Genomic DNA, 27,749 nt, shown 5'->3' with positions numbered 1-27,749 from the left:
CACAACAATAGATACTTTAGGAGGAAAAGAAAAGGAAAGGATTATCATCTTATTTTGATTTCACCTGAAGCACAAGCTAACCAAGATCTTTCAAACCCTTATTCTTGCCTCCCTCACTGTAACTCGCATGTTTTATCATAATTGATTCTGATCTAACCAGTGCTAGCCAGAGTTCTTACTAGCTGTACCCATTTTCTAGAAGCCAATTTGTTTCTCTACAAGTCGTAATTCCTTCATGCTGAATTCAGATATCATATGAGCCACTACAAGGCAGGCAGGCTTCCTTCCTGCCAATGAACTTGTATAGCATTACAGTTTTTACTGTTCAAACGCTAGGCTGTTTCCAAGTGTGGCAACCATGCAGTAATTTTAACCTCTGATCAGGTTAGAAGAGAGCTCTCTAGCCCCTGTGCGGTCAATATCATTTCCAAGGGATGAGCACTTTTGCATAGAAAGCTTAGTAACCATCCTCACCAAATTCCAAATAACCTGCTGATAGGCATCTCCTGCACAAGCCTTCAGCTAAGATACTGGACTTACGCTTCTTTATTGAAAAAGATTTGGCATAAACAAAGAGCACACCATCACCTATTCCAATAATTAACAGAAGTTCTACTTAGTACCTTTTTCCAACATTAATATCACAGCTGCAATAGTAAAAGATGCTTCTGATGCAAAAAATACATAGAAGTTACACCTAGCCACTCTACATGAATACACCTGTGTTTTGTTCTTTCCAAAGCTATGCAATACTTTTGTTAGAATAACTTCATTATTGTTCCTGGAGGAATCAGTCAGTTTCTCCCTTCCTAAGAAAGCATAAGGAGCTTGAAAGCCTTTTCAATTTTTAAAATTTGGGGGCTTTTTTAATCATTATTTCCAACAAGTTTTCACAAATCAAAGAGAATAAAAGTCCAAATGTTTATATTATTGGAGGAATGATGTGTACCAATGCAGTCACACTCAAAACTAAGCATTCCTTCTGTCTTCTATGCCTCTAATCTAAGCAATCAGATTTAAAAGGTCTCTGCAATTTCAAAGACTTAGGTAAAAATCCTTGCTGAAACCCTGATTTCTGTGCATTGTTCCTGACATTTCACAATGGCACCAGACAAACTACATACTCTCTGAGAGATCAATCACAGCTACATGGGGAGTCATTTACTGTGTGCAACAACAGACCACTAGACCAATTTCAGTACATGAGAATTACAGTAACTTCCAGCATGAAAAAGGAGTTAGATATTCAATTACATGAGGGGATTGGTTTTTGCTCTGCAGATTGAGGTTGATAAGCGGGGGGGGGAATCCCTGTTATAGGCAGGCTTAAGGCATCTGCACATCCCTAGCTTTTGTGACTATTTTTTTTGTGACTACAGGATCGAAAAAGGTGGAAGAATTGGCGGGGGGGGGGGGGGGGGGGGGGGGGGGAATGACGACAATGACTAAGTCCCTCTATGTTTGTAAAGTGAAACAAACAAACAAGCAAAACTATGCACATTTTTTCTTCACTTATCCATTAAATGTGCACAGCATGAAGCTTATCTTATTCACCCACCAAGTCTCCTTAAAGTATCTGTTGATTAGGACAGTGAGTGATGTTAAGTAGATGCCTGTAGCCCCACTGCACCAAATGGTTCAGACAGACATACTGCTCTGTTCAGAGCAATAGCCCACAAAAGTTAGGGTATTGTACTCAGTAAAACATCTCAGCCTAAGCAGGTTCCAATTTTCCAGTTAAATATACACTGAGGGATAAAGTTCAACTCTAAACGGCTTGAGACAAAACACAGGTTGGTGGTTTTGGTTGTTGTTTTGCGTTGTTTTAGTAAGAAACCCATGTTTCATTTTACTGCAATGACAATATACAGTAAACAATAATTCAACACTTCCAATATTCTTTCACTTCTCCATTAATTAGGGAAATGTAGAATAAATAAGGAAATGTAAAGAAGGAAATAGATTTCCAACAAAATGTGGGGAAAAAAGTAGCAATGTAATACAAAGAGGGAAACAGACTATGAGAACAAAGAGAGTGACAACATAATTATATTTTAGGTTAACAGCTCTCCCCCACAGCACTAAAAATCTAACTATAATGAAATCTTCTATATACCCAGAGTGGTTATCAGAGTATAATACATTTCAGCACATACTCAGCTGCTGAATCAGTGTGTTTGAGCATAAGCTAATAATCTCTCAAAAAAACATGGTACCTTCTGTTCAATATTCATTCATAAAGTCCAGATCAACAGAGAACATACTTGAAATTGCAGCCAGTCCTGAATAAACAGATACTAAGCAGCAGATTTTCTTTTTTTTTTTTTCCTAGTTGACTGTATCTGGCTCATGTACTCTGCCTTCTTCTCTCACATCAGTAATTGATTGCAAATTTTTTTATAAAAAGTATGCTTAATCAACAAACAAGAAACATTTTACTCACTTGTAAATTCAATTTTTATTCCATGTTTTCTTGTGTGTACTCTTTCAGTAGTAAACAAACAGATTAAAGCTGTTCAGCTCTGATTAACTCTTATAATAGTCTCAGTATGGCAGTTCTACACATCTTTTCCCAAAAGCTTACCAGATTCTCTCTATCGAGGTATCCATCTGTACTGACATGGAGATTAAGAGTTCTTAATCCACTTCTAAATTCTCTAACTCATACGAAGCAGCTCCTATTACTTTATCCTAATAATGTTTTTGGCAATAGTCAGGCACAGTACTTTATCTCCCCATGGTGCTGTGCCAGCCCCCATGTAACACCTCTGCATTGCAAGCATCTCATCGGTATAGAGGAAGTGATGCAACATTCACTATATAAGTTGAGATCACTGAACCTTTAAGTCCACTATCTTTTTGTTTACAAAGATGATTCAACTGTAAGAAAACCTTTTTATCCCTTTAATGCCACTAGCTCTTGCACTTTCTAACATGAGTAGAGGAGGGAAGCGGCACCACAGGTCCCTACAGCAATCAGCTTACAGAGCAAAGCATGATAACCTTTATCTTAGTATGCATAACTATTAATGCTGTTATGGGTTATTAAATTATCTGGCCCTGTTAGAATCCAACTGCAATATTTAACTCTCTGACCTCCAGCAGGCAGTCTGCAGTGACATTTCCTGATAGAATACATGCCACAATTTAAATTGCAAAATTGCCTGGGTATACAGTGCTTATGTCCAATGCTTCCATGAAGAATGTTCCAATACAGATGAAAAAACACCTCTCTCGGCATTATACTGATAGTAACATCCACATGGCTAGAAAAAAAGAGTCTGTTCCTATCACTTATCTTTCTATACTCATTAAATTTTGATTATTTATCATGGATTTCAACATCCTTATTAAGGCCAAACATCTTTCAGCTCAATGGTTTCTAGTCTTTTTCTTTTATTCAACTAAGTGGATAATCATCTATTTGGACATAAACACAGAATAACCCTACTGTCCTTGGCAGAGTTACTGCAGGCTCATACTAGCCTAAATTTGAGATCAAAATTTTACCCATTATCAGTCTTCCCACTACCTGATGTGTTCCAAGGGACCACTGATTGACCAGTGATCAACACCATGCCTACTGGAAAGCATAATTTTATTTGTATATGCAATAGCCCGCCTACTGGAAAGCATAATTTTATTTGTATATGCAATAGCCCAAGTATGTTTTTTGAGGTCTCTAATACTCTACTATTCTGGATTATATTTTTTAAGCTGCAAAGATACCTTAACCTCTGAAAAGCTGCTAGGACTACTGTTCACAACACTACTGTGATAATTTTTTAAAAAATTTTACAAACAAATCAGACCTGATATTCAGATTATTAAAAATTTTGGGCTTGTAATTCAGAGATCTCAGCATCACCTCACTTTTTTCTTAAATTCCTGTTAGCTAATATGGAAATTCAGCTTTCTTAATAAGCAGCAATCAGGAGCTCACATTTTCAAAAAACTTCAGACTTCCTGCTCCAATTGCAGGATTTACCATTCCTGCAAGACCTAAGCTGCCAAGAAAAGAAAGAGAAAAATCCTATGTTTCCAAGCTAAGTTTCTCAGTATAAGTAGATAGAAAACAAAGCAGAGTTGTTTCTCTGTACCAAGAAAAGACTAAAAGTATAGGCCTATGTGTGATACTGAATTGCTAGTATTCATATAAACAATGCATTAACTTAGTAATCTAAATATCAACTAAAGAACTTCACCACTGATCAGTTCAAATAAAACATTCAGATAACATGTTAACCAAGTGTCACCAGACACGGTGCAATGAGACACAAGCTGCCTACTGAGGTGATGAACTGGGTGTTTAATTACACCTATTTCAATCAGTCTTTAAATAAAAAAATTGTTAGCTGTTTCAGTCCTATTTCCCCCCAAAATTCCTAAACTTTAGTATATACTATCATAGAGAAAGCTGCACACACAAAAATGGAAAGGACTTGAAAAGAAGTGGAGAGCATAATTAAGTAAAGATGTGTACTAAAATTAAAATCTAAAAGACAAAGTGAGCTTTTACTTACAACTAACCTGTGTATATACATTAGCTTTCCAGGTGGTTATGATTTTTACTACAACAAGGTGCCTCTAACAATGGATATACATCCATTCTTAGCTGCTGCTTGAAGTAAGAGCACAAATAGACCAACAATGAAGATACGCTATGCTGATTATGCTGTTAGGGTCTAGTTGTCTTTATTTAAAAAAAAAAAAAAAATCCCTCTGCCATTTAAGGGTAATCAATATGCTGCATATAGTGATCAAAATCCGTAATTCCGTGGGATTTTAGCACATTCATAGATGCTTTACAACACAGTGATTTATGTTCCCAGCTCTCATTTCTTGAGGGGTACCAAGGATTGCGGATACCTGGCTCATTACCAGTTGCAAAGGCTGGAACGTGGAATGAATCAAAAACTGTGTTCAATTTTATGAAGACAACAATGCTGACGACTACAGTATTTAATATCAACATCCTATCCAAATATATTGTTAAAGCTCAACTTTCAGGGCTTTAGCAAATCTCAAAAGTACAAGGAATAAAAGCAATACCTATGTAGGAGTCATATCTGCAACTCTTCCTGGAGCCCTTGCCACTCTGTACTGTGCAAGGCAAGACACTGGATTAAATAGGCCACGGCCTGATCTATTTCAGCCATATCTGTGTTCTTACTTTGCAAAATGCCTACTAGAAAGTACAAACCTTAACTATGATGCACAGTGAAAGACAGCAGAGAGAGGAATAACATATTGGACTGATTATTCTTAGCTAACAAAGACGATTAAAAAAAAATTATCATCTCAGCTGAGTCCATTTGACTTCTCAGGAAGTAATAATTTATCATAATCATCAGCTAATCAAGTTTCTGTTTCTGGAAGGTCAAAAAAATTGACTTTAAATAAAAAGCAAAGCAAATTTTTTAAAAATGTTTAAATGCCAATACCATCTCCTGAAACTGTAGCAGACATTGCTCTACAAAAACCTAATACCAGGTTAAAAAAAAGTCTGACATGTTTGAACATTAATCTTCTTTCCTGATTCCATCTGCCATTTTCCTCCTTTCTTGACATCTTCTTCCCTTTCCTATTTGATTTTTCAACTCCAAGCCCCTGTGGGACCACTGGAAATGACATCCTGTTCTCCTTGGACAGGATGGGGCAAGAAGCACAAAGAAAAGTGCATTCGAACTTGGCTAGCTGCAGTCCAAGCAACTATTGCAGAAGCTCAGAGGGCTGTGGGAGCCCAGGGCACACATTATAATCGTACCTCACCAAAGGCAGAGGAGCACAACACTAAAGCTATGCCTATAATTGGCAGCTGGAGGTGAAGACCTGTAACAGCAGCGGTCCTGGTTTTGACGCACCGGTGAAAGAGAGCACTGGAAAGAAGTGTTTCTGTGCTTCTGAAGCACTCAGGAGGAACACAGTTTAATGTGCTTGGTAACAAAACTGGGATTTAAACAGAGATTTGTGCCAGTTCCTCTGCTGGCAAAAATCAACACAGGTCCACTAAAGTGCACAGAGCAATGGTAACGGGTGTGGTCTGAGACAGGATTTTTTGCTGTTGGTACTCAGTTAGCTTACTTGGCCTTGCTTGCTAATCAATCTGCTAATGAAATTAAATAACGATAGTAGCAATCATTTTTCTACACAAATTCCCAGCTGTATGCACTACCTTACTGTGAACCCAGTTTGGCATGCACGGATATTGGCTTTTCCTTTTCTCGGACTTAAGCATGGGATGTGAAATAAATTGCACTTCTTAAGTCCTGTAATCTTGTTCTTTTCCATAATTCAAAGCATTTCTGCTTTCCATAGTAAGACAATCTTATTCATTCACTTAAGGAGAAGCTACTTGCCAGGACACCAATAAGTTATTTTCAATTCTGTCTTCTCTGAGCTTTAATTTTTTATCCATCTGCAAAATGAGGAAATGCCAACTTCGTTAGACTCATCGAGATCACTATTTGGAAGGTACCACACAAATGCTAATAACTCCTAGTTTGAGGCATACAAAGAGAATATAGCTATATTAGCTGTTTTCCAGTCAAAACCTCAGTGGGCCTAAAACTATATAGGAGGTTAACTTCATGGTGTATTGTCAGAGGAGAGATTCGTTAAGAAATATGCAGGGTGGACTCCTCAAGATAAGAGCTATCAAGAGGAAAGGATGATGAAAGGTGGCTGGCACCTCTGACAATAGTCTTTACAAGGGGAAATAATGAGGTGTAGCAAGACGCACTCTGCTCTCCTGGCCTGGCTTTCCCCACTGCTCCCGCCCACATTCTGCAATGTGCAGCTTTTTCAACCTCAGAAAACAATTAATTAATATTTGTGAAGTGCTTTCGGAAAGGTCAAGCACTGTCTAAGCACTAAATGTTATTGCTATCGTAAGGAAATAGAAAAGGTTTTAAAGTAGTTGAAAAATATATGCCATCAGTTTTAATAAAGCATTACATAGTCTTATAGCAGAATAGATATTTATTCTTAAGTTTTAATCCACCTTGCTTTTACTTATACCACAGTTCACAGGGAAGATAATTTTTTTTAAAAAATCAAAGAAGTTTAAACCAATTAATATCATCACTACTGCAGAAATCTGACAAAAACAACATTTACTCAAACAGATCACACAACAGTTTTCATCAGGCAGTAGCAAACACCTTTATCATAGAAACCATGTATGCAAAAGGATGGAAGCTTATGTAAATATGTACGTTTCACACAGCATACATGCACAAACACAGTGTATGTTATATTTGCTCAGAAATTTTTTCAGAAAAAAAAAGCAGCAAAGCAACATTCACTGTCAGACTGTCCATCTGACACTGGTGCTGCTGTCTTTTCTCTGAAAGCATCCCCTGGTCCCCAGCTGAACAGGTTCATTCCAAAGAGCTACAGCTGTCCAGTTGTCATATGGCAAAAGGAGCTGCATTCAAGGTCAGCAGTCCCATTGTCATCCTCTAACACACTGTCGAGCTCCTGACACACAACCTGCACACGTACACATGTCACTCTTTCCTTGACACAAGAATTCTCCATTCCTTCCTCACAGGCCCTTACTGCTGTCCCTCTCTACCTATATTACTCGTCATCCACATTTTTCCATGAGGGCATGTTTCCATTTCTGATGCAGGCACCACCCATGCCCTTATCTTTTGCTATAACCAAAACTGGAACGTGGTATTGAAGTGGTTGATCCAAACCAGTCCAGGAATTTGTCTACCACAGCTGACCGGGCAGAAATAAGGACAGTCCTTAGAACAGGGCATCCCTATCCAGATCCTTCAGTCACCAAAATGCTTACGACCAGCCTCTTGGTCAGCAACCAGTGCTCCCACTATAGTCTGTTACTGTGACATGGCTTCCCAGTAGTTTTAGCTGATGCACAAAGGACAGCCTTTGAACATGCCCTTTACTTGCAACATCCTAGATATCTAAGGTTCAGCTTCACCACAGATGCTGTATTTTGTGGTTTCATTTCTGTCATATTTCATTAGCATATATTAAGTATTAAATAATATTTTTAATAAAAAAATAAATATGGAGGGGGCTTTATGCCTCAAAGTCATTAAAATATTGAACTTCCCACTATGTCATTAGCTGTGTACGTCTGCTGAGTCTTTAATCACATTTTGAAGAACAAGAAATCACAGACATGGAAACCACATGAAAGAAATGGCCTCAATCCAAAAGGAAATAAAGTATCATCCTAAACTATAAAACTCAGTAGTAGTTTAATTATAGCTTGCCTAATTATACCTTATGACACTACTCTATGATATTGTAGTATAAAATCAACTCTCTCAAATATATACACACGCACACAAAACCTGTATTAAAAAAACATTATGCCTATGCTATACACAAGAAAGTCAGAAGTCCACAGTCAGCCAAGAAACATGCCATATGTTCTCCATATACTTCACCCCATGAAATGCTACCACAACAATCTTCTGAAGAATCCAGCTGCGGCAAAGTGGTGGACAACATACGGTACACCTCAACTATCTACAAACTTTTTCAGTTTGTTCTCCTCTTGAAATGTTGATGTGTTTGAATATAACTCTTGGCATAAAGATTCCTTCAGAGAAGTACTGTTTCCAAGAAAGAAAGAAAAAAATATCATACGCTGAAGTCCTAAAAATACAGAGAATCATGGTGGAAATAAATGAGAAAAACCTGGTTAAATTAGGGTCTTTGTACTGGACAGCTCAGACAAAAGACTAGTAAAGCTCACTTTCACTTTCTGTGGGTTCAAATTTACGGGTAAGGTATTTAGATATCCACTATAGTCCAAGAAAATGTCTATATGGAAATGTGTTCATAACAGTTTCAAGCCAGGTACTGACTGCATAAAGTGTCTTATAAAACTCCAGGTCAACATCGAACTGCTATAGAAATACTGAGCCAATACATTAAGATACAGGAAACTATAAATATTTCCCTCTTTAATCTCCAGATGATGACGGACTTTATTAAGCAGATGCCACCCATCTTTCATTTCAGTTAGCTGAAAGAACCAATTAGATGCACGTTTTCATAATGAAAATGTGAATTCAATGTGAAGCTTTGTCTAACAACAGGCTTGTACAGCAAAGCCTAAGCAGAGTTAAGCCATGGTCTCTGAGGGCTCCTCCTGGCACAGACTGCTAATGTAGGATAGGGAGTGACTATAACTGCATGCGTCCACAGATGTAAAAGGCAAAAGGCCAACAGATAACAACGAAAGCAGCTGCAGTCATAGCAGTCATAGCTGCAGGGTGGGAGGAAGAAGCATAAGTTTCTGGTTAGAAAAATCCATAATCACTCAATTTCTGAGGTAGAAAAATGCTTCATCTTTTTCATTCAGTATTCTCAAGAAAGCAAGACTTAAGTGTACTCTTACACAACAGAATTGCAAGCTTTTAGAAAACCCACTGACACTAGCAGGAGAAGCCTACCACGAGAGCTATGAACACTGGCTAGCCATGCGGACCATCCAGAGGACAGCCTGTGGGTCATACCAGGCACATGGGACACTTCCATCACCTGGAGGAGATGCAGAACAGCTGCTCAAGCAGTGATTGCAGACCTAGCAGCTGAACACCTCCTCCTGAACACAGTCCAGGATACAACATAGATGCCACTGCTGCAGTGGCCCTGGGGAGATGACATTTGCTGCCAAGGATGGAGGGAAGCACTTTTCAGGTCCTGGATCCCTCTTTTTAGCCCAAAAACTTCCTACCATCCTACCCCTTAGGCCATATCAAAATAAGTTCCTCCAAACAGATTTTAAGCCAAATTTAATTCAATATATAGGCTTACAGAAAACAGACTTCTATGAGAAAATGAACTGTATCCATATTTAATTTTTTTAAGTCCCATGGAAACCAATTAAATTAATTAACCTCTCTCCATCAACTTTCTTATTAAGTCTGCCCTAACGTGCAAGAACATGAAGATGGAAGAGGCTAGATCATTTTCCTACTCTAAGCTGTAAAAAAAACCTAAAATAAATTAATGGACAGAGTAATCAGCATGAGCAGTGAAAAATGCTTCCATATTAAAAATACTTTAGTGTTAAACAGAAGATACCTGGACTGTGGACTCCTTGAAAATAATCACTTTTTTAATCCATCCATCACAGAGTCTTAAAATAAAATTTACCATGTTTGCATCTGTCGTGGTTTAACCCCAGCCAGCAGCTAAGCACCACGCAGCCGCTCACTCACTCCCCCCACACCCAGTGGGATGGGGGAGAAAATCGGGAAAAAGAAGCAAAACCCACGGGTTGAGATAAGAACAGTTTAATAGAACAGAAAAGAAGAAACGAATAATGATAATGATGACACTAATAAAATGACAACAGCAATAATGAAAGGATTGGAATGTACAAATGATGCGCAGTGCAATTGCTCACCACCCACCGACTGGCACCCAGCTAGTCCCCCAGCGGCGATTCCCCGCCCCCACTTCCCAGTTCCTATACTAGATGGGACGTCACATGGTATGGAATACCCTGTTGGCCAGTTTGGGTCAGGTGCCCTGGCTGTGTCCTGTGCCAACTTCTTGTGCCCCTCCAGCTTTCTCGCTGGCTGGGCATGAGAAGCTGAAAAATCCTTGACATTAGTCTAAACACTACTAGCAGCAACTGAAAACATCGGTGTTATCAACATTCTTCTCATACTGAACTCAAAACATAGCACCGTACCAGCTACTAGGAAGACAGTTAACTCTATTCCAGCTGAAACTAGGACAGCATCCCAGGAATAACTCTATTATTCTCAGATTTTAGGGACTGAGTAATCAAGTTGAGCGTCACTTCAGACCTCCTCTATAACAGTCTACACAAATTAGTTTCTTCATATTCAGATTCCAGATTTTATAGAAGCTCTTCTTGTACTTCCAACTACAAAACTATAACTAAACACCACCCTATGTCAAGAAGCTTCCTCTTACCCACACTTGCATTTCATATTTCTATTTATCAAGTTCCTTTTTTTTTTTTTTTTTCCTGTTAACTCAAACAAGCAGACCATTTTTAACCCCTCAGGGTAAAACATTTTCTGATTCTTGAATAAGCTTCCCTCATTTTCTTTAAACCCTCCACAAGCTGACATATTTTTCAATATAAGACACCAAACTGACTCATTCCAGCATGGAGTCTCACTAACGAAATACACAGCAGGAAAAACACCTCTATTTCTGCTCGGTACTCACCCGTGCAGAGGCATACTGTAGCCTCATCCCCTGTATGAAATGGGGATTGGTTACCCACTACTTCAGTAAGTCACTGTTTTTCTAATGTAGTTTAAGGGTGACCTAAATCTTTGCCTCCTATTCATGTGATATTTCATTTAGCTTATTAAAATGAATCCTGTACAAGTGAGTTCATCTTATTATGCAGCACAGATCACTCTCTGAAATTGAATTCCTCTCATTATGTATACACTAACAACCTTTTTGTTCATCTAGAATCTGAAAGTTTAAGAACTGATTTTTGAAAAGAAGTGATGCTAGCCATGGCCACGGTGCTTTCCACACCATTATCTGTTAAGGGGTCAAACTGTGACACACACATGCAATGTAAGAACGTAGGGGAGATCAGATTTAAAACACAAATACCTCAGAGAGAGGATTTTTTTCTTCTTATGAATAGAGTTGAGAGGCTAAAATACCATTAGCTATGAGAAATCTAATGTTAATCTGAAGTCACGTTACCGAATCTGAAATTAATTCAGCTGCCAAGAAATTGTTGCCATCATTTGATACATAGAAAACAAGATTTCCCTTGTTTGGCCACGTGGGACAGTGGATTATCAAAGTTCAAAAAACAAAAGGAAGATCAGCAGCATTCCCTTAGCTCACAGAATAAGATTGTCAGCTCATGCAATTTGCATTATCTTGAGCACTGCGGACATAACTAACTCACATGAAGACTTTCGGTTCTTAATTTCCACAACTGTAAACACTTTTAATTTGAGGACGCTTTGTGAATGCAGAACTTTGATCTCGCGTGGCCATTCCTAAGATGGCTACAGCCTGCACACCTGCTTCCAGGCATGGGCAAAATCTTATGTCCAGGAAGAACATAAGATACTGCCCCAAAAAATATTCTTCCCGCACCCTACCATTTTCACATCAGAATTTCTGCATACTTGGTAACACTCATTGGATTTCACTTCCATAAGCTTGTCCTGCATTCCCTTGAAAACATACACGCTTTTAAACTTCACCACACACTTTGGCATGAAGCTTCAAGTTTACATACCCATTGCACAAAGAACATGTTAGAAAACATTATTTTTTTTAAACTGGCTACACCTAATTTCATTTGTCACAGCCAGTGACTATCAATAAGCACAGATCATGTATTTTAAGCACAAAACCCAACATACCAATAGTATTTTTGACTGTATTTTTCACATCACAACTGATCTAAAGAATGTATACATTGGGGAGGCAAAAATCCTTTAAACCAAAAATCTTTAAAACTTTAGAATTACATTTTGTGACAGCACTAATTCCTTCCATCAAGTTGTGTGAATAATTCAAATTAAGTACAGCCGCCTCTCTTAAATCCACAACTTTAAGTGACTTCCACCATTAAAATCTTTTAGGTATCTATGCCTTACTGTACCCAAGCACTGATATCACCAATTTCATGTCTTGAACTAATACTTCATTTCAATACAGCCTAAGGGAAGGGAAATAACAGCATACCTGAGACCTCTAGCATGAACCAAAAAAATTAGAAACAAAAATCCAAAGAAGGGAGAGCTGCTGAAATGGTGTTTTAAATACACTTTAAATATTTTAAATACTGAAAATTTTTTAATAAATTATTCATTGACTATTTAAAAAATACAGGGATTAGTTCTCAAATTTTGTTTCTGCAGATTATTTTCTTCATCTCCATCACTTGCCTGGTCTGTGCTTTCTAGGGAAGACTGCTGAAACCACAGTAACAGCCTGAATTACTTATGGATTTAGGGAGAGATTAACCCAGCTTTTCAGTAATGATAGTATTTTCTCAAAAGCCCATGGAGGTCATGACTAGCTTTAACGACATATTGTTTATTACATTCAGGACATTGACAAAATGTGATTTAGATGAACGAGGTACTTCAGCATGGAAAACATCGCTGTGAATTGTGCACCTTACTCAGCTCTTCAAAAGATGACAGCCTGTTCCTCCGCAGCAATCACAAGTAACGATATTCCTTTCAACTACACTAACTCATACACACCATAAAGTAGGCCAGGAGCTGCCAGAAAGCTATTGTCTTGCTACAAGTATATGCCATCCCCCCTCCTCCTGCGGTTTCAAATCTAGCAAGATCTCCCCAACAGATAGAAACAGTGAAGCGTCAGATGAGGACAGAGGATGAGCGCAAACCAGAAAGCTAGCTAAAGGGTACAGCCGTTTACATGGCAGGGGTTTGGAGACAGAGTCAGCTAACAAGGCATGCAGGGTAAAACCAGCCCCTGAGCGCTAAGACCCCAAGGATGAATGAGCTGGAAAGCACACAGTTCCTCTTGCTGCAATAGACCTAGGATACCTGTTCCTTGTGAAAACTTTGCTGCACAAGCTGTTGTTTCAGGTACGGTATAAAAAGAAGGTCCCAAATCCAAAGCTGCTAGGCTGAGCAAATGAAGGAAAGGATCAGAGGATCTGCATTGTTCTGGTGAAACAGAAGACCCACATGCCGCTCCATTTGAACAGACAGCGCAAAAGAGAGACAGAAAGTAAAAACAGCATAAAAGGCTGAAATACACGGGCAGCCTGTCAAGCTGCTTGCAATACTTCCTTACGGTGAACAAAGGGTAAGCACCGGGACAGATGGCATAAACTTTTAAAGCCTACCGGTGGGTTTTTTTCTTTTGTAATCAGATGTAGCTGTAGAGATTAGCACAACATAGTAAACAATTTGAGGATTACACTGAAATTCAAATTCATCTCTGTATGTATCTACTCCTAGACAAATAAACAAATATGAAATATATTCTGTTTCATCTTCAGCCAGGACACTATTTCAATTTCCATCAAATCTGACCTCTCCAGTAAATGCCACTCAGTAGGAAAACCCTCAGGGCATTTAATGGACAAAGTGAGGCATGCAAACACTCCATTCTAGCACAGCACGTGTCTCCATGGGTCTTAAATTGATTTTGAAAACTAGATTCATGACAAAACATTGCACTTTATAAAAAATCTTCCCAGAATGATATGACAGGCTATGACCTAGCATTCGTTACAGGAAAAACACCTGTTCAGTTTTCATGCACTGATTAACTAATGGCAAAAATCTAGTTAACAGAGAAAAGAAAAAAAAAAAAAAAGAAAAAGAAAACAACACTCATGGCAAAATATCTCCTGAAATAATTTCACCTATACATATCGCAGTGACTGGCATCTTTCCCTTAATACCATGAATGTATGTAGAATATTACTTTGTTCAGTTATATTGACTTCACTAGGAGCATACTTAGAGTAAGAATTGTAGGACAGGGAATAAAGAGAATCACATTTTGTTCATAATAGCTTTTGACCTGGGAATTCAGAAGATATCTAAGCAGCATATTCTGGTTAATTTACTTTGATATGTGACAATTAACTCCAGGGAAATAAAAATAATACATTCAAGGATTCTTTCTACCACCCCTGTAATTGTTTCTATTGTCACAGATTCATTAAATCCCTCTGGTAAACCCCTAAGTATTATAGGTCTGCGGTATTCAAGATAATAAAGTAGCCCATGAAACAACTTTCCTGAATAACAATCATTCATAATTGATAAATTACAAAAGGTCTTTTTAATACACATACACAGTAACCAGAGCACAACAGAAGTGCAACCAGCACTGACTGAAGCACAATTAACATGAATAAAGGCAAAACTATCACAGTGCCAAAGCAAGAATCCCAGCTTAAAAAGGATGTTTCACCCTTAAGTCACTTTGTTGTACCCTGCATACCAGTTTCTCTCAGCTGCAATTTTCATTCCAATAAACAGGTGCATTTTCTGCACACAAGCTCAGCAAATGGTTTTACAGGAACACAGCAATGCACACCTGTCTGACAGAGCAAACCAAGCTCATTTTATATATAAACATGCTCTTGAATAATCACTATAGTGCCCTGCCCAAACTGTTTTCCAAAATAAATAACCACATGAGGAGGTTTTTGCTGTTGTTACTGCGCCAAACACTCACACTCTATCATTATTTTTCACAGTCACTCTTCAATATTTATTCTGTATGTTCTCCACCATAAACTGTGATCAGCTACAGTTCAGAAACATAATATGGTTTCTAAATCTTAGCATAAAGACTGAAGTACTGAAACTTACTGTTCCATATGTCTATTAAGGTTCTCTCGACACATAGACTCCCTTGCTTTACTTCTAAGCTCATTTTCTACTAGAGCAACAAACCACTTAAAACACTTTGGTAGGACTGCACACTATCTGAATACAAATATTTGGATTTTGTATTCACTACTAATTGGTAAGTGTTTTGCTATTGCACAGAAAAACAGATGCCTCTATCTGAAGTTCTTTCCTACTTCTCTACTACTAACATGCCTCCTTAAACCAGAGGTACCAGAGAGCTGTTGAATGGCAACAGAGCGTAGTTTACAAGTTTCCCATCTTCAGCTGGGTATCTGTAACTGTGATCTTTCCTTGGTTACTTACACTATGGCTAGCCCAATACACTGTTCACTATGTTGGCATGGCTTCTGTTCTTCCAAGCACTGAGGTGCATTAGTTCAAAGCAAAACCAATTAATCTGCACCTTCATGACAGTAGGGTTTGTTTGGGCTTTCCCCATCCTTTTCTGACACCACACAACAGAAAGAAGTCAAGTCTGGCTTCCTTTGCTTCTGCTGATAGGTTTGCTGGATGTCAGTGAAAACAGACTAACTTAAACACAATACCTGCTAGCTTTTCAGTCAAAAGCTGAGTTTAACAAAAGCTCCATACCTGCAACATACTTCCTTGAGGACTTCAGGTAGGTAAAACAAAGAAAGCCAAATCTTCAGGTGGTGTAAATGGATACAGCATACAGGCTTAAACAAATCAATTCTCATCAGGCAGGTGTCAGTCCAACTCCCTGAATGAGTGCTCCACCCTACGCTTGTGGAAAAGGTGATATAAAAATAACCCAGGGGGAGGGAGGAAGACCATTCAAAAAAAAAAAAACAAAAACAAAAAAAACCCAACAAAAAACAACAACAAAACACACCACAAAAAAAACCCCACAACTTAAAAAAAAAAACATTCAGGCCTTTTTCTCACATATCATTATGAGCACCAGATCTAATAAGGCCTAGTTACCTACAGATTTGCATGTTGTGGTTAGTTCATTTTAATGTCTAAGAAGCTCCCAGCAGCCAGGACACATATAAGACTCCTCTCCTAGGCTGACTCTTTGATACTGATCATAGAATGAGCTTACCAGGCAGCTTTTCTCTCAGCCAGAGAACATGAGTCTCTCTCTCCTCTGATTTCGCAAAACTTATTAAAATTTTAATTAAGTTTTAAGACTTCCATTCTTTTGTCAAATATTGCTGAAAGTAACCATCAAGTTCAAAGATATCTGGTGCAGATTAATATACAAACAATACACCAGGACAGTAGGATAGCAAGTATTGTTTCCTTAGGAAATCAGGATAAGCTTTTTCCGCTGTATTGTTTTCATCTATCCTCTGAGCAACACAATTTACCAAAGGTTTGCAAGCTTCATTTTCAACTTCAACAGGACAGAAAACCAGTTTCAAGAGGAATGGAGAAGAACCAACAATATACTAAGGGAGAGCTGCTAAAGGCACTGTACTTCAAAAGCTGTTGCATTGCCAGCCTACTCCATCCTTCTTTCACTCAGCCATCGGCAGTCACTGCTCAGCCTAACAAATACAAAGCCAAACAGGAGCGACAAGCAATAGGTGCATTTGGCTCCATTGAAGGAAGCAGTACTATTACCCTAGCTGAGGATCTAGACCCATAAGCTTACAGTTGTAAACAGCTTTTAATTTCTTCATTATTTATTACTAAAAAAATTTCCATAGATTTTATATAGTTACTGGTTTTAGTATCTAAATTAGAAAGAAATAGTAGTTTCTAAAAACTAGTAACAAAACCTGAGCAACAAAAGGAGTGCAAATCCCGGTATCTTTTTTTTTTTTTTTTTTTTTTTTAACTGGGGGGTGACGGGGTGGGCCATCTTCACTGTCCTTTCAAGCTTTCCTCAAATCCTTGACTTGAAACAGTTACTCAGATCCTCACAGTTCCTCACCAATAGATCTCATGCCTCTCTCAAGCTGTTCTGTGTCATGTCAAGTCTTGTTTTATTTTAACTGTACAAACTCTTTATGACAAGGACTTAGTCTATATTTAGAAAATGCTGCATAAAGATATAGTGCTGTGTAAGTGTTTTACGATTTCACTGGTGTTCAACTTCAGCATTTTGGAAGCCACGTGCATTGTCCTGGGCAATTGCAAACTATAAAGAAAAAAGAATCATTAATGTGAGTAGAGAATTTTTTCCTTCATACGTACTTTTTTTCCCTTGACTATTTTCCAAGCATATAGAATCACAATAAAATAGCTACACTGCAGGATCCCAATCAAATTCAAATGAAAGCATGAGAAAACGGACAGAAACTAAAATTCTCACACCCTTTTCCAACAGTAACTTCTTGCTTACCTTCTTCAATGAATAGTATCATCCTAAGGCCCTCTTAAACTAAGACTACAAATAATGTTGTGTATTGCTAATATACAGCTTTCAGAAACATCTTGCCCACAACATACTAAACTTCTTAAAACCAGGATGAGTAGTATTTTTTTGTTGTGTTATCTTCTCCCCCCCAGTTATTAAGTATTTAGAGATCTGAGAGTAGATTTTAAAAGCTGTGAGCTTATGTCTGGATTTTACTGTACTAAAGCAAGTAAATGAAAGAAATCCTTTTTTCTGAACCATTCACTATTCCACAACTAGAACAAAGAGTAGCTTTCAACTGAAAGCACAACAGCTTACCTTCTGACTTTCACAAAGATTACTGGTATTTTCTATATATATATATGTAGGTATGCAGTATTTACCACAGAAAATTGATCCATACAGTGTCTAGGGAATATTACGTATCCCTGTAGGCAACTCACAGGACGGGTTAGCTAAAAACTTCATTCAAGACTTATTAATGTCCTAGTCTTCTTCATCTGCTAACACTCTTAATTTGAAACTACTATAGGTATAAATGATATGCGTCTCTTGACAAAAGATTCAGATGCATAATCAAGTTATTAGGCCTTTAGCTATGCCACATAAGGTTGCTGTTTGCATGCTCTTAGCTCACGTCAAACACTAAATGAAAAAAGTTGAAACTAACTTTTCTGTATGTTAAAAATACACACAAGTGTAGCAGAGCTGCAGATCTGACAGTTTAAAACAGCCTTGTAGCTTCTAGTTCTGATTTCTGCCTGTTAAAAGTTTAATCTGTAACGAAACCTATCATTAACAGACAGTTGTGCATTACTCCCTTATTAAGGGCCATGAGCAAGTACTAAAGGCTGGTATGAAATTTGCTGAGACCCTGCCACAGAGAGTCAGCCACCAAAAACATATTTGACCAAGATCAGGATGTTAAGATGAGGGCTTAGAGAGGATAGAGATTACCTTGTGGCTAATGTGACTAATCCCTGAATTTCTTCTAACAGCCTTTTTGTGGTAGAGTAGAACAAAGGCACAGAGCTGGGAGAACATAACAGCTGATTTTTCTTTCATTCCCCACCATCCCACTATGTCTTTTTCTTCCCTGTCTCAGTGGATGCCCCAGAGTTTGCTAGGTATAAAATAAAGATTACCAGATAAAAAGAAGCCATTTGTGGTGTGAACTCTTAACAGCTGACAAACTAATGTCTCTATATTCCTTCTACTTCCTCCTCATCTACTCCATATGCATGTTTTCCACAACACTCTTCTGAATTTTATTTTGAAACACAATTTTCCCAAATCTTATGTTCCTCTACTTTCCCATTATTCATCAACTTCTGAAAATTTACAATCCAGGCAATCATTTTAACATCCCTGGTCTTTTTAACCCCTGCTCCAGTTGGGCTTCATAAAAACTCTAAATGCCTTGTTTTCCACCTGATATTGTGCCCTTGCATAATTACCATTAGTATAGAATAGGTGCCTATAGGTACAGAACAGTTTATTTTCGGACATACTGAACTTTTTCACATCAATTGTATTTGCAATGTTTTGACCATTCTGAAACTCCTATTCTTACTCTTCTGGACTCTCAACTCATTGTAAGAAAAATTTTGATAACCCAATTTTTAGAGGTACTAAGAATTTAATGATGTAACAAAAAAACATCAAAACAGTACATGCTCAGTAACTTTTGAAAATCAGTCCTTGACAAAAACAAATGCTGTACAAAGCAAACCAACAGACACTAAAGTATTATTTAAGGGTATAATCAAGGCCTCATTAAAATCAGTAGCAGTTTTGCCACTGGCTTACGGGGCCAACTTTTCTCACAGAGCTTATAGCTGCTACATTAAAAAAATGGGTTCAAAATACTAACAAATTAGGATGCTTGAGTCTTCTACCCACAGTATAATCGCTGCACTAACTACAGATACAAAATGCTAGAGAATTCACACAAAACAAAACCATATTATTTTGCTACTCACAATGAGGGCAGAGCCTGCTGTCACCTTTGCACACCACATTCCTTATACCACATCTACTTTTACATTGGGAAACAGCAAAACCAAAGAGAAGAGAAGATACCTACATAGCTCTCCCACCCCAGGATCCTTGGCAGCTCATTAACCTCTAACAGAAGGAACATAGGTGGAGCAATTAGAATGCCTTCATAGACTGCCTCTGGAAGACATACAGGTGTGCCTTCACATACAACATGGTTTTTTTCCAAATAGCCAAGTAGTCATGCAACAAGCAATTATACACAATGTTTGTACTTCTACATGCATATTGAAACCAACATTTGTGTTACATGATATCAATTTGTAAATGCCATTTCCTACAGATGCTCTGTGTCCCAACAATACTTGTTTTAAATATCAATACATATTAAATTTTTAATATTTCTTGATAGTTATTATCTATAGCTACTTTGTCATTTTAAGCACAATCGATACCTTGCTCTCACAGCTGAAGGCATAATCTGCTCTCAAGGTGTTTGAGAGGTCTGTGAATCTGAAAGAATGTAGAATGTACATCGACTTGCAGCATCACTTTAAATAAATATGGAGAAAGTCACATCATTTTTTCCTATTGCCATACTCTGCCAGTCACCTCCCTTCAGCAGTATCAAGAGAAAAAACATTAATATATCATTGGAAGAATCTGCTTACTAAGGCAGTTTATTAGTATTTCTGAATACTGCAAACAAAATCAGCTTGTTAGCACTTTCATCCTTTCAGTATATAGATTAAGTTCTTATTTAAAGCTTCTGTGTTAAGAGCAGAATAAATATTATTTTTCTTGCACAACTGATGTAATAAGTATGGTGACAATTAATGAAGAAAATGAAAGGCAATCTTACTTTTGGCAGGACTGTTACTCTATTTCCATTGTACGTGTGCCACAACATGTTCAGTTGGTCATCAAGAATCCAGCCTGCATATTTTAAAGTTGTAAAACCTGTTAAAACAGTCACCAAGACTCCTATTCAAATCAGTAGCAGTTCTGCCACTGGCTTAAACGGCCAAAACTTCTCTGAGAATTTATAGCAAAACTTCATTCTTCTCTCTCCTCACTAGTCATATAGTAAAAAATTACTACAAACCACTTTACATGAATGAATAAATAAATAAATGAGCCAGGATAGTTCAGAAATACACCCCCCAGGCTGGCATTGCACTAAATACAGCTAGAATACACTGTAGAATTTGGAACTACTACCTAGCACACAGAACAAGATACAAAGCACAGAATGCTGGTTTAGTTGGCTACTGGCAGAGGCTGCCACTACCACCTTAGCACAGCACACGCCTCCTACCACGTTCTGACTTTACCAGGTGACTCCATCTTTCTCAGGGTCTGAGATTTTGCTAGCACGGCTAACGATGACAGGTTAACATCATTGGAAGGTGACATTTGCACAAATGTCATTGCTTCACAGGTTCTGCTTCAAATGACAAGGTTTAGACTAAGTCACAAGCAACATACAGACGAGGAACCTGTTGAATACTTCTATACTCTCACCCAAATCTAAATCTCACTGTACTATACAAAATCAGTGAATCACTTAAGAGCTGCTGTTTTCACATTAAAACATTTGAAGAGATCACATCAAGATGGCACATCAAAGAAGAAGCAGGAAAGAGACCTGAAAGCAAGAGTGAAAGCAGCAAAAAAAAGAGAAGAAAGCCGGAGCTGGAAATGCACTAGAACCAATCAATGTATTTTCAGACGCAATGATTTGCACTACCAAAATGTATAGGCAAAGAGTATTTTTGAAAGCTTCCTACCAGTCTGTCACAACTGGCTCTTCACACTGGAAGGCAGCTGTGACTCTTATAAGCATTACTAACTGAGCTGGATCTCAAATTCCTGATATGCTAGAGCATTATAAAAAATTAAGTGGTATTTCCTTAAATAATGTAAAAGTGTCTTTACATTCTAGGAGTGCTGAACTGCTTTCGCTCAAACTTAACAACAAAACAAAATCCAGGAAAAGCTTTTTCCCCTAGACTGAAAAAAAATAATCTGCTAGTAATTAGTCTTTATAGAGAAAATGCTGCATAACTGTACACTCAAATCCTGCAACTGGATCTGTAGGAAGTTTCCACATCTATGCCAAATTATAAAAAAAAAACCAAAAAAAACCCACTATACTAACACAATTAAGTCATTAAGATAAGAATGTGGGACTTGGGATGCATATTCCAGTTCAGCTGTCTTTATCACAAATCAGCTGTGTGACTTCAATGCAATCACTGCTTCAATTTCCCATCTATGAAGAAAATAATTACATTCATACCTCAATACTCACAGGGGCTTTCATAGCAATAACCTGGGCAAAAAAGTAGTACCATCTATAGTCAACTTAGAACATCTGGATACAAAAACATGATCATTCAGATCTTATAATACACCTCAGTAACTTATTTGGGGTATTTTTTTTTCTTTTTTTTAGTCTTTGTGCAGAATTACAAAACACATGCAACAGACTACAGCACACCTTTTAAAAATTTGTAACTTTTTGCATATCCAGGACTTTTCTGCTTTTGCTTGCCTGTGGTTTCTTTTCCCTTACGCTATCATTGTATATTATTATAAAACAACTATCCCGTACAGGACATCACATTTCAGGTAAAAGCAGTAGACTTTGTATTAAACATTAACATTTTGTTGCCAGACAATGGAGAAATTATACTAGTCTTCAGTCACAGAGTGTGCGAGTTTATATTGTCTAAGCGATACACACGTAGCACAGTAAGAACAAGTCAAAAAGTGGTAAGTACAAGGAACCACATGTTTAACTAGCGAACAGCTATAGCTTTTTAATACAGTTGCATGTAAAATATATGGCTGCATCTTCCATAATCTCAAAGTTATAGGCCCTTGCTGAAGCATAGGAATATACATGAAATGTTACAGGTACAAATCACACTACACATTTTAAGTGCTTGCAAGTTCTGTATTATACATGCCATCTCACACAGCCAGCGCATTCAAAAGCTGAAATCTAATACAAAAGTATATTTACTTTATCAAGGTAACCCAGTTTACTACCATTGCAGAAAACTGTCAAATAAATGCAATAATGAGAGAAAAGCCTGATGAAGCTGCATAGTTATTTCTCAGGAAACAAACGCAGCCCCTACTTGCCATTACTTGTGTATACATTTCCTCTTGTTTCCCCATCCTGTGTGAGCCCCTTCAATTGCAGCAAAACTACTCACAAGGGGAAGAACTAAGGCACTGAATCTTATAACAAGCAGTAACTTCTGCAACGTAGAGGATATAGTTAGGTTCTTCCCCCTAACAAGCTGGTAGTTTTTCCAAAAATAAAGTATGCACTGCTTATTAATTTGACTTGAAGTGTCTATAAGGTTTCTTTTCCATTAATGCTTTCACTGACACACAAATGCTATTTCATCTCATGCTTTACTTGTATTAATCAACCTCAGAAAAACAGCTGTGCAGCTTTTACTTCTTACCTTGTCTCAAAGGTCTGTAACACCTGGCAAATACACATCCTCTTTATATTAGGACACCTCCAGAAGTACAGTGAAAACAATCCAGGAACTTAAACTCTACAAAAATGTCATGTCCTCAGAATGTGCAGATATTCATGTTTTTCAAAATCTACCATTATTTATTTTGACAAAACACTTTTCTCAGTGACTTGTATCTGTGCAATTCACCAACACCACATAAAAACCATACATTGACCTTATGCAATTCTGACCTTCCAAATACTCCAGATGGGCTAATCCAACAAAGCCATAGTATCTTCCATGAACCTTCATGGAAGAGTGGGAATTTGTCCAGATGGAGCAACATCTCTACATGTCCCTTGCAATTTATGAAACACTCTATCTAGCAAAAAAAAACATTGCCAAATTTATTTTAAGTTGTTCAACATCCAGCTATTAACTACAAAGGCTTATGTGAGGCATTAGGCTTGAATCAAGAAGGACAAACTCAACCACACACAGTTTATGCAGCATGAGAGATCGTGCTCTCTCACAACCATATGCTTAGATCCGATGACACAAGATGCTTTTCAGCATCTTCCAACAGACTTAAATACCAAACGCCATCTCTTGTAACCCAGTCATGGTACATACCCTGGGTACTGTTCCAGGTCCTCCTTCTGTTACAGCTCCCCATGTCTGTCCCCCTACTCAGGCCTGCACCAAGGTCTCCAGAAGGCAGGCCTTGCTCAAGCCAATGTGCACCAGCTATTCCAAAAAGTCCTGCCAGGGACTACAGCCAGGGCTACAGGACTTCACCCTGTGGGCTGACAGACAACTTTCCCACTGAACTAAATTCCCTCACCAAAATGCCGCAGAAAGCTGCTGCACTTAGTAGCCCTCCAAGCCAAACCAGGGAAGTTCTTCAGACTACAAGGACCGTTGCACTCCACACTCCAAGGGGTAAAGGAACCCCAATTCGCAGAAAATATCCCTTGTTTGTACGACACGCTTTCAGCGGATCCTGGACAGCCATGTGTTATTACCTTCTCCTGAGACAGTGCTGCCTATTTAGGGGGTGTTGCTTTCCATTTGGGATGCTAGAGATGAGTAACAACTTCAGGGTGAAAAGATTCGTCATCATCATGTCTCTAAGAGGACTTTCTAAGGCTAGTCGTTCCTCAGGGTTATTCCAGGTCTGAGTCAGCCCTTCCCATCTCCATTTCTAAGAAAACATTCTTGAAATATTTTTTACTGTTTCTGCAATAATTCTCTGTTCTACAGCAGCCTCAAAAATCACAGCTAAATCAAGCCACTGCAGAGTTGATCACCAATGCAAAAAATATTTTATGTAATATTACTACTTCTAGCTAGATAAATACAAATATCGCTGTCCTTTATACCAATTGCATTTGTTCTACAGAGACACATACAATGAGGAGTTGTAAAGAGGACAAGAACACTCCTGAATGATTAGGTGCAATGTCTTTGCTATCTGAGCTTTTCCAGTTCATTAATATTTCACTTTTATATATTCCTCAGCTGCTTTTACAAGATGTTCCTTTCTCTCCTTCTTAAGTATGAGCAAGGAGAATTGTTTGAAGTAACTAGTAGACCTTGCCTCACAACCCCACCTCCGCGCCTCCTGAGAGTTTAACATTTCAAGTGCAATATATACTAGATAGAAAAACACATCTGGCATAGAAAAGGATGAGAGAAGATTCTGAGTCTCCCGTCTAGTTCCATTCAACTATAAAGGTGTGCAATAAGAAAATAAAGCGTAGTGCAGTTTCTCTCTATGCCAAGACACTTACTGTTGTCAATCTCGAAGGCAAGAGGGAAACATAAAGCTGTGGGGGGTTCCCTTCTCTGTGGAAAAGCAGAACCACCCCGTTCCTTTGCAAGGCAACTCGCAGCAACATTCTTTTCCTCGCCAAACGTTAAAGATAACCGCTTTCAGCCAGGAGAAGCAACACAAAAACTGTCTAGAGGAAATATGGGATTTTCACGAACCTCTTCCAAAATAGGCACTACCATCACCATCTGCTCCGCTTTTTAAAAGGCCATGCAATTTTGGAAAACACAGGCAGGAGCATCCAGCTCCTGCCTCCAAATCCAACCCCACGGCAAGGGCCACACACGACGGCCAGTGCCCCGGCCCTACCCATCCACGTTTCTGAAACCACTTCCCCCTGCCATCCCCACAGGTTAACTGCCGACTGCTTAACAAACACGGGAGGGGGGCGGGGGAGAACAAGAAACGCCAAAAACAAACAAACAAAAAAAAAGGACCTGATCCTCTTCCCCTTCACCTGCAGCGGCGAGGCCGGGGCTGACTCCCAGAGAGAGGTGCAGCCGCCGCGGCACCGGCTCCCCCCGGTGCCCCCCACCGCAGGCCGGGCCCGGCGGGCCCCACCCCCCCCCCCCCGGGCCGCCCCCTCCCCGCGGCCCCGCTGGCGCTGCCTCTGCCCCGGGCTGGGCCGGCCCCCGGGTGACACCTGCGGGCGCCGAGCCCCTGCCCGCCCCGCCACAAAGACGCTTGTGCCGGTGTGCCCCCCGCCTCGCCACCCGCTCCCCGGCCGGCCGGCCGGCCTCGCTAATCCCCGCCGCTACCGGAGCGCGGCTCCCGGGGATCAGCGCGGAGCTGCGGCACCGGCAGCCCCGATCCACCGCCGCCGCCACCACTGCAGCCGCGCCGCGGGTCGACGCAGGGCGGCCGGCAGCCGCCGCCCCGCCGGCGGAGAAGGCGAGGCCAGGCGAACGGGGAGGGGGGGGGGGGTCCGCCCGCGCCCCCGGGCGACACCCGCCCGCATCACCTCAGCACCTGGGAGGCGAGGCGGCCCCAACCGCCGCGCACCCCTGCCCTCTCCCGCCAACAACCCCCCACCACCACCACCCCGGGGCACCCGCACGCCGGGAACCCGGCGGCGCCCCGCGGCCTGCGCCGGCTCCCCCTGACGCCGCGCCGGCAAGCTCAGCCCGGCGGTAGCGCCCGGGGGGGTTGACGTGTTACCTGGCCGGGCTCCTCCAGCGCCCGGGGCGCTCGCCGTCCGCCGGCGGGGGCTGGGGACCCTCCTGGCCCCCCTGCGGCGCCGCCACCGCCCCGCTTGCGCGCTGGGTGGGTGGGTGGGTGATTTCCTGCGTCCCCCCGGCGCGGGGTGAATAATCCGTCCGGAGCGGCAGCGCCCCAGTCAGTCAGTCAGTCATGTTACGGCCGGCCGTGTGCGTGTGTGTGTGTGTGTGTGTATGTGTGTGCGCGGCGGGAGGATTGGCGGCGTGTAGGGAGGGAGGCGGGGGCGGGCCGGGGCGGCGCTTCCGCGCCTGTGCCGGTGCGGTGCGCCTGTGCCCGCGGCGCGATGCGGGGCGGCCTCTCTCTCTCTCTCTGCGTGTGTGTGTGTGTGTGTGTGAGTGAGTGATGAGTGTGTCCGTACGTGCGGCGTGGCGTGGGGGTGGGTCGCGCGCGCGCACACGCGTGTGGCGCTGCGCGCCCCCGTGTCTGTCCGTGCTTCACACCACCACCACCACCACCACCACTCCCCCCCGCCGCGTTGCCACCTGCCGGCGCTGCCCCCCGCCGCTGCGGGACCGGTGAGGCGGGGGCCGGGGGGCCGGGGAGGGCCGCCCCCCGGCGGGCTCAGCGCCAGCGCGGGGGCGGGCCGGGCACAGCAGCTTCCCCGGCCTCCTCGGGCGAGAGGGAAACGCGCGGAGAGTGGGGGGGCCGGCGGGGAAGTCCGAGTCTCCCCGGGAGGAATTCAGCTCCGCTCCGGTGTGTTTACACTCACCATCTGCTCAGGGATTTGTATTTGTGTTTTTCCCTTTCCCGTAGGGCGGTGGAGCCGTCTGATTTCACTTCCTCATCCTCTTTTCAGATACGTGTTTTGTAATTATTTTCCAGTTGCTCTATCGCCATCCCGGCGCATTGCCCATCCTAGGAAGGGAACGAGGAAACGGGGTTTAGGAAGTAGTCGCCACACCAAAGGCAGGTCTCGTCTGCGCCGCTGCAAGAGCAGGAGTGATTCCCTGGAATATTGGGTCAGGGCAGGGGTCAATTACGTGGCATTTAAACGTAATGAATTAAGTTCCTTATTCAATTCAGAAAGAAAAGGCAAAACAGAGGAATAACCATGTTCTCTGCAACTAATACTTAAGGAATATGATTGAGTTTTCCTACTGGTTTTGCTTGCTAATTTATACGGGATCCTTCCTGCATTACATACCAAAGTGATCTATCTTGCCTCAGTAAGGACGTCGTTTGAGTAAAACGAGTGACAATTCTCGAGTGACAGACTGCAGATATGTGCCCTGTCCCCTCACGTTACAAAAAATAGCATGCATAATTTGGTGAACTGAAGAAACGCGTTGACTTTGCAGTCTTAAGTCTCCACAGGAACAAAGTATGTTCTTCATTCCGTAACATCATTCCTCACCCTGAAACTGAACCCAAAGAAATTTTAATTATTAGGCTTACACAGAGAAATGCAGATCAGAATGAAGTCAATGAGAGTTTTGAAGAATTTTGAGTAAAACACATATACACGGAATACACCTACAACTTAACAGCAACTATGAGGTTCTGCTGAA

General features: G+C 40.5%; 1 protein-coding gene across 2 annotated transcripts in view; it reads right to left on the bottom strand.

Annotated features, from left to right (window-relative positions):
- Positions 1 to 26,399, bottom strand: part of CCSER1 (coiled-coil serine rich protein 1) — a 723,061-nt gene extending 696,662 nt beyond the window's left edge. For both annotated transcript variants that reach the window (XM_030016667.1, XM_030016693.1), the window contains exon 1: positions 26,182 to 26,399. The gene's annotated coding sequence lies outside the window, so the exon portion shown is untranslated. The remainder of the gene's footprint in view (positions 1 to 26,181) is intronic.
- Positions 26,400 to 27,749: the final 1,350 nt, after the last annotated feature.

Source organism: Aquila chrysaetos, chromosome 1 (assembly GCF_900496995.4).
Source record: "Aquila chrysaetos chrysaetos chromosome 1, bAquChr1.4, whole genome shotgun sequence".
NCBI lineage: Eukaryota > Metazoa > Chordata > Aves > Accipitriformes > Accipitridae > Aquila > Aquila chrysaetos.
The sequence above is the reverse complement of the archived record's forward strand: the minus strand, read 5'-3'. Positions and strand labels throughout refer to the sequence as shown.